This window comes from Notolabrus celidotus, chromosome 15 (genome assembly GCF_009762535.1).
Source record: "Notolabrus celidotus isolate fNotCel1 chromosome 15, fNotCel1.pri, whole genome shotgun sequence".
Classification (NCBI taxonomy): Eukaryota; Metazoa; Chordata; class Actinopteri; order Labriformes; family Labridae; genus Notolabrus; species Notolabrus celidotus.
This window is the reverse complement of record NC_048286.1, coordinates 25107284-25121327: the sequence shown is the minus strand read 5'-3', so window position 1 is coordinate 25121327 and position 14044 is coordinate 25107284. Positions and strand designations below refer to the sequence as shown.

At 40.8% G+C, this 14044-nt stretch overlaps 1 protein-coding gene across 3 annotated transcripts in view; it reads right to left on the bottom strand.

Annotated features, from left to right (window-relative positions):
• LOC117826614 (cAMP-specific 3',5'-cyclic phosphodiesterase 4B-like) overlaps window positions 1–13168 on the bottom strand; it is a 74797-nt gene extending 61629 nt beyond the window's left edge. The window contains exons 1-2 of one of the 3 annotated variants that reach the window (XM_034702797.1): window positions 12989–13168; window positions 8611–8679 (exon numbers count right to left, since the gene is read on the bottom strand). The gene's annotated coding sequence lies outside the window, so the exon portion shown is untranslated. Of the gene's footprint in view, window positions 1–8610; window positions 8680–12920 lie in introns of all 3 variants that reach the window. The other 2 variants (XM_034702796.1, XM_034702798.1) reach the window with 2 other exon arrangements.
• Between the last annotated feature and the right edge of the window lie 876 nt (window positions 13169–14044).

Sequence of the window (14044 nt, the reverse complement as noted above, 5' to 3'; positions counted from 1 at the left end):
ATCTATTTGGATCCTCTGCACTTCATTGTGACTGTACTTGATCCACGTTATAAAGATCATTACTTGGATGTGCGAATAAAGCAGCACGCACGAGAAATGATCCAGGCCGCGATGGATGCGGAGAACCCGCTTGGAGACAGAGAAGCGCACACTGAGGAGAAGGAGAACAGAGCGCAGAAAAAAGGACTCATCTATCTGAACCAGATGAGGGGCATGCACCCTCGTTATCTGATATGTTCACTGAGATCCTTGATTTTAGTGAGGTTAGCACAAAAGTCAGAGACATAAATGCAATTGTAGGGGAGACCGGGGACAGTTGTAACATTTTTGACATTTCTGTCTATAACTTTGAGCTCTTTTAACCCAACGTGTTCAAACTGCTATACAAACTAGCTGCAACTAAACTGAGCATGTGCAGAGTGAATCAGGTGATTCCTAACTTGTTCCTGATTGGAGCATGTGCAAGTGTTACAACTGACCTGTGTTACAACTATCCCCAGTCTCCCTACTAATAATTTGCATAATAATTTATTTCGGTGTTTCGGTTTTCGGCCTTGGTTTCCTCATATTCAGTTTTCGGTTTCGGTCAAGAATTTTCATTGTGGTGCATCTCTAAAAAAAACTTTAGACTTTCGTTTCATCAACTTGGTGTTCAGGTGGAAGTTAAAAAAATCAGGTGCTTCACTGCACCGCCCTCGTGCTTGTGCATGAGCAACCATACCAAACACACCTCTTCCAGTTGTGCCAGGGCCAAGGAAGCTTACCCTGCCTGATCACAGTACGACTCACTCACGAGTCAGACAAACTGGACTTTGGGGGTGAAACATGCTCTGGTGGTACCAGGCAAGATTCGTCCAGACTCTGTTAAAAGTCATTTTTTTTGTGTAATTATGTATAAATAAGTTATGTCATGAACTTCTTGTCAAAAGAAATATTTGCTGTAGGGCTGCAATACATTTGAAGTCTCGCACATTTCTAATCTTATCTCCGCTGCCCACTCTGTTTGTGTGGGTTTGTCCTACTCACAAATCAGTTGTTGCATCACATGTAGGCGCCCTAACATTTACTGACCACCTTGGACTAAACAATAAACACAGAACATGAATCTACATCAATGATATTAACACAAACATAATGTAGAAACCATCCATCCCTCTGTGTAAAGTAAGGATGTACCAAATCTCCTTTCTACTTAGGGAGAGCTGAAACTTGAAGTGATCATGATATGATGTGCTGCGACTATTTATGGAACGATTCATCTCCTGAGTGTTTTTTTAAGCATATTGGAGCCATGTCCTGTCTCAATTCACAAATAGCATCTGCACAAAAAATGATATGACTTTTGCTGAACTTCATTCTTCATCTTTAAATTGAAAAAATAATTTGCTGTAATATTTGGTCGAATAGAAGTTACATTCAATCATTGATTTGATTTCATCTGTCATAAAAACCTTCAGTAATCATTTTGTATCCTTCTACTTTGTCTTGAGCTGCTGTGATCGGTCTTTTACTGAAGTACTGATCTGCTGAAAGTGTTAATTTTACCCGATGCAAACAGGTAACAGGAGAGGAGAGAGACCAGACTGTATTCATCAATGACTGAATGCTGAGGTTAGTGATGTGAGTCATACAGTATATGTTACTGTAACTGCACAGCTTTGTTCTGTGTTTCTATTAACGGAAAACAACAGTATCAAATGTTTCTAAGGTCATATCATTTTTAGCTGATGATCTAGAGCAGGGGTTCTCAAACTTTTTGGAGCCAGGGACCCCTTACAGGTGAGAAAATTGTCCAAGGACCCCCTCATGATTGTAACACAGATTAAGCACAAAGCTGCGGCTCTGAGAGCCGATGCTTTATAATGAATCACAAGAGCCGGCTCGCATTGAGAGAGAGCCGGCTCCCAGTTTTTTCCTTTCGCTGCTTAGCTCACAGTGCTCAGCCCCAGCTATTCTCACAGCAGAACTTTGTTTTGATTGGTCAGCATGGCGGCCATTTGGCCAATCACATGTGAGTATATAGGATATAAGTGATGTAGGGGGTGCTGTGTATCGTGGCTTCTTCTGAGAGGGTTAGGGTTAGGGCTCTTCTCAAAGACGGGGCAAATTCTCACTGAGAGGAGAAATCGGATCAGCCCATCCAAGCTGAGGCATCTGATTTTTTCAATGCCAACCTGAACTGAGGACATTAATAATGTTTGCTTGAGTTTGGTTCTGGTTCTGTTTGCTTGAGTTAGTTCTGGTTCTGTTTGCTTGAGTTTGGTTCTGGTTTGGTTCGCTTGAGTTTGGTTCCGGTTCTGTTTGCTTGAGTTTGGTTCTGGTTCTGTTTGCTTGAGTTTGGTTCTGGTTCTGTTTGCATGAGTTTGGTTCTGGTTCTAACTCTAACCCTAACCCTGATCATAAACCTAACCCTAAACCTAACCCTAATCATAACCCTAATCCTTACCCTAACCCTAATCCTAATCAATATTTCAGACTCAGTGTCCAGTTTTCTCATTCTTATTGAGAAAAATAAGCATTTAAACACGGTAAGGTGTCAGCTGGGAGTGCAACCGGGTCAGAATCAGTCCGGCGGTGGAGAAAAAAAAACGCTTGTGGAGACCTGTCACTCAGCTGAGCGTCTCTGCGTGAATGTGAATGTGTTACTATACTACTTAAAACTTGTGTTCATCTATATCTGGAGGTGGGTGTGTACATAAGTAAATGACAAGGCATAAATAGGTCTTTCGAAGGAGATCTTAAGTGTTCCAAAAATCGACTGTATATTTCTCTAAGGTTGCAAACATGATGTTCCTTTCATTCTCATGATGTAACAGAAATCATTTCTTCTTTCAAGTCATTAAAGTAAAACTCATTTTAACACCATGCAACACTTTCATGTGGTTATAAATTATTGACCCGAAGCTATATTCTCTCCAAGGCTGAAAAACATGCCTGTCAAACGCAGGTTATAAAAATCTCAGCTGAGCTGAAGGAGAAACTTGGCTGCTGTATTTGCATTCAGTGAAGCAGACTCCGGCAGAATTGAACTTTTGAGACAAGCGAGGGCTGAGAGGAGTTTGTAGAGGAGGAAGAGAAACAACACACTGATTTGTGGCAGCTGAAAGATGACATCACTGCGTGGAGGCCACATGCAGGGAACCCACTGCCCTACTGTACAGACAGAGAGAGAGAGAGAGAGGCAGAGAGAGAGAGAGAGAGAGAGAGAGAGAGAGAGAGAGAGAGAGAGAGAGAGAGAGAGAGAGAGAGAGAGAGAGAGAGAGAGAGAGAGAGAGAGAGAGAGAGAGAGAGAGAGAGAGAGAGAGGCAGTGCCTCTTTCTCCTGAGCCACATGTCATGAGACCATTCTAGACCAGTCTTGTTCTGCTGTCACACCATGTGTTTGGCATTTTGGCACTGCAAATATCATCCCAGGTCAAGTCATGAGAAACTCTTCTCACTCTCACTACAGAATCAAGGAGAAGCAGGCCTTTTTTTTAGCTCCGTTTCCCTCAGAGACCTCAAAATATTCCATTTCAAAACTCCTTACTTCTCAGTTAATCTTTTAGATCAGATTATACATTAAATTACAAATGATTATTAAGAATAACATGACTCTAAAATCTGACATTAGCATGTATGCTATATTGTGGCTATGGATGCTTTAATGGTATTAGTGTAATGTGCCATCATACTAGGGCTGGGGGATAATTTGATAACAATAATTGTAGTGTATTTTATTATATTATAGTGCAAAATATATTTTTTCTCAATATAAATAACAAATGTTTGATAAAATATCTATATAAATAAACTTGTAATTACACATCCCCACCACAGGAAAGGGAGGGGGCCCTAATGAGCCTTAAAAGCTAATTGCAAACATTTGACCGAACATGAAGGCGGCATTGAAAAGCCAACCAAGTTGCAGGGTGGGCAGGCCTTAAAGACGTTTGGAGTAGAGGCTGACATTTTTTGTGGGAATCCCACAGGTCACAGGATTGAGTGCTCGGGATTTAGTTTTCCAAAACTCAGGTACAGTATGGGAATTGTGAAGGTAATGCCTTTATGCACTTTTCTTTGCTGAGGTATGTATTGCCCAAAGACTAAAAGAAGGAAAAAAAATGGGAGCGGTACAGGAGCGGGAGTCATTCTGAATGGGAGCGGGATGGGAGTCGCTTCACCGGGAGTGGGACGGGACAGGATTTTTTTTTTTTACTCTGGCCCGGGATTGGGATGGAACCCATGTCACTCTCTAGTTTGGAGCAGAATATAAACACAGCTGAAACGAGCGACAGCGACACTGAAGAAAACTAAAAACCTACCAGCTCAAAGCAGAGTTGTTACTCTGACACTGATTTAACTCTGTTAACTATTAACTTAATATACACCATTAAATACCCTTTCAGTATGTGGGTAAAGGAAGAGCACAGAGACAACTTCTGCTGTGCATTTCCAATACCTTTAATGTCCACTGCGACTGTAATAGGGGAGTGGAGTGCACAACTCAAAACAATACTCTCATAAAATGAAACAGTTTCATTCAATTATCTCAACCTGAGAAAAATAAGAATCTACAAAGTAAAACTTCACAAAAATATCATCTTACACAGAAGACCTGCTTTATGTTAGCACCGTCAAAAATGATGGATTCAAGAAGCTTATCAGTAAACTAAATCCAGATACAAACTAACAAACTGTCTGATTTATTTAACTTTCACTCACGACCAAATATCTGCCTTTTAAATTTAAATGAAATAATGATTTGATATTTATCTTGTTAATTATTATTATATTGACTGATGTTAAATATTTTATTGTAATAACATCATTTATAATATCGCCCAGCTCTACATCATATGTGCATGCTATCAAAGGAAAACAGACAAACACATCATTGTAAATTATGTCTTCTCTTTTTCAGTGCTTATGCATGCCTGGAGATTTGAATTAATCTAGATTCTATTAAAGATCCCATTTTTTGCTGGTACCTGCTTTAAATAAATATTGACAACATCTCTGCCACATACTAAGGATGTGTCATCAGCATACACAACTATACTGCTACACAGCATTTATCGCAAATGCTTCCATTTCCCCTTCAATAATTAGAGGAAAAGGTGAATGAAGGCATAATTCGCGAGTGTTGTGCATCTCAAACCTTTCCAGAGAAAAGGAAATAAATGAGGAATAAATGGTGGGCCAGGACACACGACAGAGCTGACTCTGGATGACTCACTGTTGATTAGAGTTACTGAAAAAGGACAATAATTAAGAGGGAGTGTCTCTGTCATGTTCAGAACACCCACACCCCCATGTACTAATTACCCCATCATATTCAAATCCCTCTATTTAACTTGCATTGCCGTATTGTGACGGAAGTACAGTCTGTGTCAGCGCTTTGACTGTTATCCTCTAACCAGCGGAAAATTCTCAATGTAAGCTCGATGAATTGAAGCTTTTAGGGGGGAATCATAACAGATGACTCGGAGTCAGAAGGTGACAGAAGGCCTGGCAGAGTCTGCAGGACTCAGAGCACAGAGAGGGCCAACAGTGACTCTCACCAAGTTGGCAACCTCCAACTTGGCTGCAAATTCTCCAGATGAACTGAACTGAGAGAGATGAATCAGTGTGCAGCATTGACCTGTGCTCCTTTCATACTGAGTGAACAAATGAATGTGATCCAGCAACTACCAAAATATTAGTGTACGCTCTTCTTTCATCTAAAAAGGTAGGCAGCGTCCCATAGATTGGTGCAACCCATGTACCAGGAAGGTATTTTACTGTGCTCTGGTATTTTACCAAAATATGAGGCTTGTGCAAAGCATGATGGGATACAAGCAATGTAGACCAACAGCTTTTCTCTCTCACTGGGTCATTATCACACATTTAAAGAACATGGTGGTACACAACTAAGTAAATACTTAGGAATGCACCGAAATGAAAATTCTCGTCCGAAACCAAAAACCGAAAATGAGGAAACCAAGGCCAAAAACCGAAAAACTTGAATAAAATATTATGCCAATTATTAGTACCATTGCATTTATGGCTATAACTGTGTACTAGGGATGTCAACAATTGATCGACTATCGATTAATTGATTGTAAGGAACTTACTCAAACACATTTTTTTGTTTTGATTTTATATCATGTGGAACAAACATCTGGCCGTGTTTTTTGCTTGCGTCATCACAACATTCTGTTTTGGCCGTGTTGTTTTGGTGATAAAAAAACGAAAATGCACTTTTGGGCCATTTTCAGACGAAAAATTTCTGGTGGCCAAATTTTCAGTGCATCACTATAAATAATCCTTGTGCACTGGAGTGACAAGTGACCAGCTGGGGTGGCTGGTGCAGGGCTAGGGTAATTGGCCTGAAGACAGCCTCATAAATATTTCACTAACATGAGCAACGCCAGAGGAAAACTGATCACACGTCATGTGGACAAAGCCCTTCGCATCGTAGGGGTGGGACATGATTTCCAAATGATCAAATATTCGTTCACTTATTAAAAATCGAAGAGTTAAAAAGAATATTTTCTCATTTGAAATGTAAAATTTTTCATCATGTTGACCGGTGCCTGGTTGTAATACGGTACACTTTGGAGCGTTTTATAGCTGTTTGCTATTCGCATTAAGTAACAGGAGAAGAAGAATGCTAGCTTCATTAAATAGAAAAAGAAGAAGACGACATTTGCGACAGGCGCTTGAAATACTGTACGTGTGTAGTGGTGTGCGATTCAGAAACAGAGATAATCACAGAGACGGAGCGTGGCTGTAAATGTAAACATACACGCCACGCTGTTGCGTCACAGAAATACCAACATGAGGGTTGAGACAAATGCTGCCAGTGCCAGCTGCTAGCAGCACCATGTCCCAGTGCAGGTTAACCCCACTGCCACACAAACAGACCGTTAATGGGATGGTATCCTGTGTTGTGTTTACTTGCTGTTTACACTTGCGGCGCAACAAGTTTGTTAGTCGCTGTTGTCTCTACTTAACCTTTGAAACCCGCTGTCAGGGGGCTGGACTCAAATCGATTAGGAATAATCGCTGAATAGATACCAGTGGTTATCAAGTATTTTAGCTTGAAATGCCCACCCCTAAAATAGAGATGTAACTCAGGGTTATCCATATTTATTACCCAGTATTCTCACTGATCTCCCAGTTGTGTAAGATTCTTAATTCTGATTGGTAAAAACCATAGACTGTAAAAATTGGACGTCCGATCGCTCTGCTGGAAGTCAGGCTTCCACAAAAACTGCTCCCCCTAGTGGCTGGCTACAGTGTAGGTCAAAAACTCGGTCTCCCCCATTCATTTGAATGGGGCTGCGGTCAAACTTTAAAGAATAAATACACATCATACGAATGTTTCTCACATCTGTATGCTGTAGTGATATGTAGTTATTATTTGACTGTTTTGTGTTCAAGGCCTCTTTTTTCTGTAAAGTTTATTTTTCATTAGTTATTAGAGGTTAAAAAACAGGGTTTTACTTCCGGTTTTACTTTGATTGACAGCTTCCGTAGAGAGAAACTCCATAGGACCTCAGGACGGTATGCTGTAGGGCGGAGCTCGGAACCGTGGAAACACAAATTCCCTACTGCGCAGACTCTGGCTGCAGAAAATGTACAAGATGTCTGCGTTCTGGAACGGGATATTTTGGCTTCAAAGCAGTACAAAACGCCCGGACAACCCTTTGACTACAGTTATTAACTTTCACTAACATGAGCAACGCCAGAGGAAAACTGATCACACGTCATGTAGACAAGACCCCTTCGCGTTGGGGTCTTGTCTCACCCTTTTGGGATTCCATTTCCCATAACTACCTGCTAACCATACATTATCCCTTACTTGTTGCATTCCATGGCTTTGCATCTGTCACAGTCTCAAAGTTACGTATTGAATCAACATGATTTGACTCACTGATTCTAAAACGGAAAGAGGATCCATTCTGTATCATGTAGCACTTAGAGAGGTAGTGTTTTTTGTTCAATATATTGATGCACATTAGAAGTCTCTGCATGTAGACTATGGGTCAACACTTTCAGCCTGGAGGATTTTGGTTAGCTAATGAACAAGAGTTGTGTCTATCTGGCAAGCAGCCCTGAAAAAAAAAACATAATTTTATTTGAAAACTGACATATTCAGGGTTTTATTTTGGCTTTGTTTACCGGGCAACAACCTCTGCAGATTCTGATATGAACTGGAATAATTTAGGGGGACTCAGGGTCAGTGCAAACTGTGTTGGAGTGTGTAGTGAATAACATTAGCTTATCTACACAGTGAACAGCTGTGGTTGCTTGAGAATAATCAAAGCATCATCTTTTGGGTCTGTAATGCTGGCACAGCGATGATGTGCCGTTATTATTGTGCTTTCTGAATCAACATTTGACTAATTCACCGTATATGTATGTATCGTCTATCTAAAGAAACAAGTCTCTCTTTAACTGCTCAGGTTCCCACTCAGTTTAATATTTTCAGCCCATTGCCCAAGAGCCCAGAGAAAACATTTATCTTCCACTTGAGACCGATGAAGAATTCCTTTTTCACTACTTAGTCAGCAGTAAGAGTTGCAGGAGAAAACTGATACTGACCACAATATTCCCACAGAGATAATAAAAGACGTGTACTCACAGATTAAGCTCTTCTCCTTGAGCCAACAGCGGGGGGATGAGTGGGAATTGACGTCAGCAGACTGTCAGCCTTAAAGACAAACAATGCCTACATTAACATTTGACAGATCACACATCACAGTGAAAAAAAACTGGTTGTCCAACTCAGGATATTAATCAATAACTCTTGATGTTTGTAATGGTTTAGAGTGGGGCTGGGCGATAAAACGCTAACTCTTATTTTTTTCTCTATATAAATATAACAAATGTACGATAAAACGTTGCTGTATTTAAACCTGAAATTACCCCCCACCCCCCCAAACAAAGGAAAGGGAGGGGTGCTAGTGGGTCTTAAACGCTAGTTTCCACCCAACATTAAACAGAAGAAGAAGTCGGCATGGAACAGCCAATCATGTTGCAGGGTAAGAAGTAGGCAGGCTTAATGACATTTGAAGCAACACCGTAGAAAACGCAAAACCTACCAGCTCGTAGCAAAGTGAAAACACGCCCGACAAGAAAGGCCATTAACTTCAAAACTAGTTCAGATATTTGGTTCATTTACTAGACTAATAAATCCCAGATACAAGCTAACAAACCTTTTGGTTTCTTCAACTTTCACTCAGGAGAAAAAAAATCTGCCTTTAATCCTCCTATTATCCTTGGTGTCAATTTGACCCCATTCAAAAAATAATAGTTGACTTGCTTCATATTTCATGACTTTTCCTAAATTGATGGGGAGAACTGATGAAGCGTAAGCTGTTTTAGCTGTGTAAAAAACTTGTCTGTGTGTGTGTGTGTGACCTAACTGAAAGTTTGACCTGATGGTGGCACTACAGGAAAGGTCATATCATCACCAAAAGCAAGAAGGTTCATACTCTTGTGCCACCATCAGGTCGTTGTTCTACTGTAGAGTATTGTTATTGTTTTGTTTCTATTGTTAAAATGCGAAAAATCAATACAAATCTTTCAATATTGCCCAGCTCTAGTTTAGAGGTAAAAAATGTCCACATGACAATCAGAGAGGGAGGATTTAAATGATTTATAAAAAAGGTAAAGATTTGGTGGGTCAAAGTTCTACAGAAAACTGAACCGGCTCTTCTAACATTGGAGACCCACTTTGATTCTGCTTCCTGCCTTTCTCTAAACTCATGGCTGTCTTTACAATCCCTGCTTAGGCTAATATCCAACCATTCCATACACAAACGTTCAACTGTCACACACATATGCGCACAAAGCTTTCTGTGTAACAATCAGCTCCCAGTACAACAAACACTCGCCAGTCTGAAAAACTAGCACACACACGGCATGTATTCATCAGATAGAAGGGGAAACGTCAATGTCCAGCAACAGTAAAGGCCGTATAGTGACCACATCGCCAGTAAAGCCAACAAGCAGCCAGTAAGTGAGTCATCAGTCTGGCAGCCAAAGCTCTTTAAACAAGAAGCTGGATGTATGTAGTCTGTTGTTTCAGCACTGACTGACAATGGAAGGCTGAGTTCACACCACATGACCGGAGGCCAACCACAGAAAGCTCCAATCCAGGCTCAAAGGGAAGTGTGCTGCTTCTGAAATGTAGGAATGCGACATGATGATATTTCTACATGCTGATGGTGTAATAGAAGAGATTGCTTGCGATGAAAAGTTAATGCAAGACTATAAAAATGTTTTGAGAGAAAGAGGGGAAATGCTAAAAAAATAAGAAGCAGAGAATTAATCACCATGAATGCACCAATTCCAGCCATGTTTGTCAGAGTATATTTCAGTAATACTAAAGCAGAGGTTCAAGCCAGCAACAAAGTAAAAGCAGCTACAGTGTGTCTGCTGGATCTACAAAGTCTCAAAATCCCAGCAAAGTTTTAGTACTAGAGCAGAGGAGAGGGGAAGATACGCTGCAGTTGTCAGTGCACTTGAGCAACAAAATGCAGAACAGCGGTGTGACGAGGCATCATGCTGCTGCTGGAGAAGTTGACACACAGAAGGTTCAACGTTTTTTGTTTGACAATGAAACAGACTGCTTTCATTGCCTTTACAAACACTTTTGAGGAACTGTTGAGAATTTGTGATGTAGTCTTCTCTCTCTGTTCAACTGTACTCACAAGACCCAGGCGCCCATTCAACATGCAACGCTTCATTCATCCATCAGCTCAAAATCTCCACCTCAGGTCTCCCTGTTTGATTAATTATTAAGCATCAAAGCTCAACTGTTTGCTTGTACCATTAAGCAGAAATCCGCCTATGACACTTAAATCAATACTTTATATGTTCCATTATGCACTAATACAACAAAAAGCTTTCTACAAAACACAACATGTAATATAGACTACAATGATTGGGATAATTTAGAAATGATGTCATGCAGTTTGATTAACAGTGAGCTCTATACATAGACTGTATAAATAATGGACGTAGTATTCGTGACATCACCCATCTGTTTCTGAAGCGCTGTTTTGAAGCCAATCGTCGGTGGTAGCCATATTGGAAATGATGAAGTCAACTTAACTGCTGTCGAGCTTGTGTAAGGTAAAGAGGCGGGCATTGAGCCTCCTTAATATCTCAATATCTTCGAAACTGCAGTGTTTCAAAAATTTCACCCCCCCGTAAAGAGTGTGTGCCGATCGAGAAACGAGCGATCCAAACTACACTTGAACCAGGCTGTAAACATGTTTATTCCTGCTGTAAAGATCGGCTATTTTGAATTTGTGTGGCTTATGTGGTTTCCGGTACTTAAGGAGCCAGCTTCAAGTGAGCTTCAAGTGGACACTCAAGGAAATGGTCTATACACCCAAATCGTGATGTGATTCACAATGCTTGGTTCATACTACTTTTTCTTTTACTCTCTTTTCAGGGGGGTTTCCATCCAGTTTATTTTCAAGGTTTATAGTGGGTATCATCTTTAATTGCTTATATATTTCCTCGTTTTACTTCCTGTCTGTTACATTGTCAGTTATATATCTCTTTCTCTATGTTATTTGCAGAACAGGACAGGTATCAAGAGACTACTTGAATTCATAGAATGTATAAATAATGGACGTAGTATCTGTGACGTCACCCGTCTGTTCCTTAAGTGCTGTTTTGAAGCCAATCGTTGGCGGTAGCCATATTGGAAATGTTGAAGTCAACTTAACTGCTGTCTAGCTAGTGTGACGTAAAGAGGCGGGCTTTGAGCCTCCTCGCTGACAGCTACAATTTTCCTGCCTCTCAGTCAAGTCAGCTGTGCCTCTCATAATGGAAAACACGTAATCTTAATATCTTATGCATAATGAAAAAAATTCACCCCCCGTACAGTTGTGCCGATTGAGAAATGAGCTATCCAGACTACACTCGTTTTTTGAACCAGGCTGTAAACATGTTTATTTATGCTGTAAAGATCGGCTTTTTTGAATTGGTGTCTATGTGGTTTCCGGTGTTTCTGCAGCCAGCAGGAAGCAGCTGCTGAATAAATACAGTTTATAACCAAGGGAGAGGTTCCGGTGGCTGGTGGTGAGGCTTTCAGCAGTGCGACTGCCCCCTGGTGGCTGGCTGTCCATTTTTATTTACAGTCTATGTTTATAACACTTCGGCATGGGCTTCATATTTTGAGACTGGAGGTTGCAGCTTGCATCCAATGCATATGTAAAAGGTAAGAAGAGAGAATCCTTAGTCATCAAGAGCAGGTGGCAATGTCATGTGAACAGAAAACAGTGCTAAAATGTTTGCAAATACTATATATTAGGGCATCCTCACCTCCTGCTGTGTCTGTGTGCCTCTATTCAGCTTACAGATTATTTAGCTACAGATGTAAGAGGAATGACTTCTTGTCTTAGTTCTGCTGACAAACTCTAGTGGCTTTAATCGGAGTCTGGAGGGTCTCAGAACAGACAATCACTAATTTAAAGATGATGAATACAAAACAGATACAATCATATTATTATGTGTTGTAAAGTGGACACAAGCTGACAAAACTGAACAAGCCGACTGTAAAAGGAGGAAGAGAGATGCCCACAGAGAGATGAAAAGCACAGCCTCACAGCCTACATACAGACAATAAGCCTACGTGAGAGGACTGAATCAAAAGACCTCGCAGTGCAACTCGGAATATTTGTCCGTCGATAAGGTTTCCTCCTCCGTGTAAGCTCAAATAACAAAAAACCTGCCACCTGCAGAGTGAAATATTACGCTGCGTAAAGACATAAAGCAGCAGCACATTCGCACGGAGAAGAACTTTGCATGAAAACGGTGCAAAAACAGCAGAAACTTTGACATGTGACGCGGTGAAAGGCAGGATTTAAACTCCAGAACACAGTGTGCATAAGATAAGTTATATAAAAGTTCCACAAAAACATGCATACCGACCTCTATTCGCTGTGAAGTGGTGAAAACATAAGCTGCATCTCTGACAGGACGGGTACATTCAGCCTCACCGGTGGTGTGTGTTCCTCCACAATCCACGCGCGAGTGCAGTTCTGTCTCTGTTCCTTCTTCTGTGACGATCCAAGCACGCGCCCCTTTTTATCAGGGTCCATTTGTGTCATTCGCGCTCGTTCCCCTTTCAGTCCCAGCGAGCGCATGGATTGGCTTTGGTACCGGCGACGCAAATCCTTCCGTTTACCAATGGCTGCCGGCCCCCCCTCCCCTTTGTGGCTCCCCACCCCTCCCCTCCAAGACCCATCCTCGCACCCATTTGATTTCTACTGTAGATACATCTGGATGTGTATCCCTTAACTTAACCAGGGGCGTAGCCATCATTTAGCACTAAATTGTATTTTTATCTTCTTGTTTTGATTATTACTCTCTCTTTTTGCAATGTTTTTGGGCATTTTTTGCCTTTATTGATAGGACAGCTAAAGAGAGATAGGAAACACGGGGAGTTATAGGAATAGCAATAGCAATTTTATTTATAAACCACATTTCATTACACATAAGTTCAATGTGCTTTACATGGGGAATTAAAAACATAAAGACATGTTTCCAAATAGAATAAATAAAAACAGAAAAACAATAGATGCACCCAACATACATCAGACACAGTAATCAAACAAACAGCAGTTGTTGCCGCACATGCATCCAGTCACATCAGTCGTCATATCATTCATACGCTTGAGAAAATAAATATGTTTTCAGTCTTTTTTTAAAAGTGGAGACAGTTGTGATGGACCTGAGGTCAGCAGGCAGTTTGTTCCAAAAAGATGGACCACAGTAACTAAAGGCCCCTTCGCCGGACCTAGATTTCACACTAGATACATTTAAAAGACCTCCACCCGCTGACCTAAGGATCCTGGTTGGGAAAAAGTCAAGTCAAGTCAACTTTATTAATATAGCACATTTAAAAACAACCAGTGTTGGCCAAAGTGCTTTACAAGGTAAAATGTAAAAGGTAAAAAGTACATGAAGACAACAATAAACAACACAACATATCGGGGTATTAATGTCCTCCTCACGAGGAGAAGGCCAAAGAGAAGAGATGGATCTTCAACAAA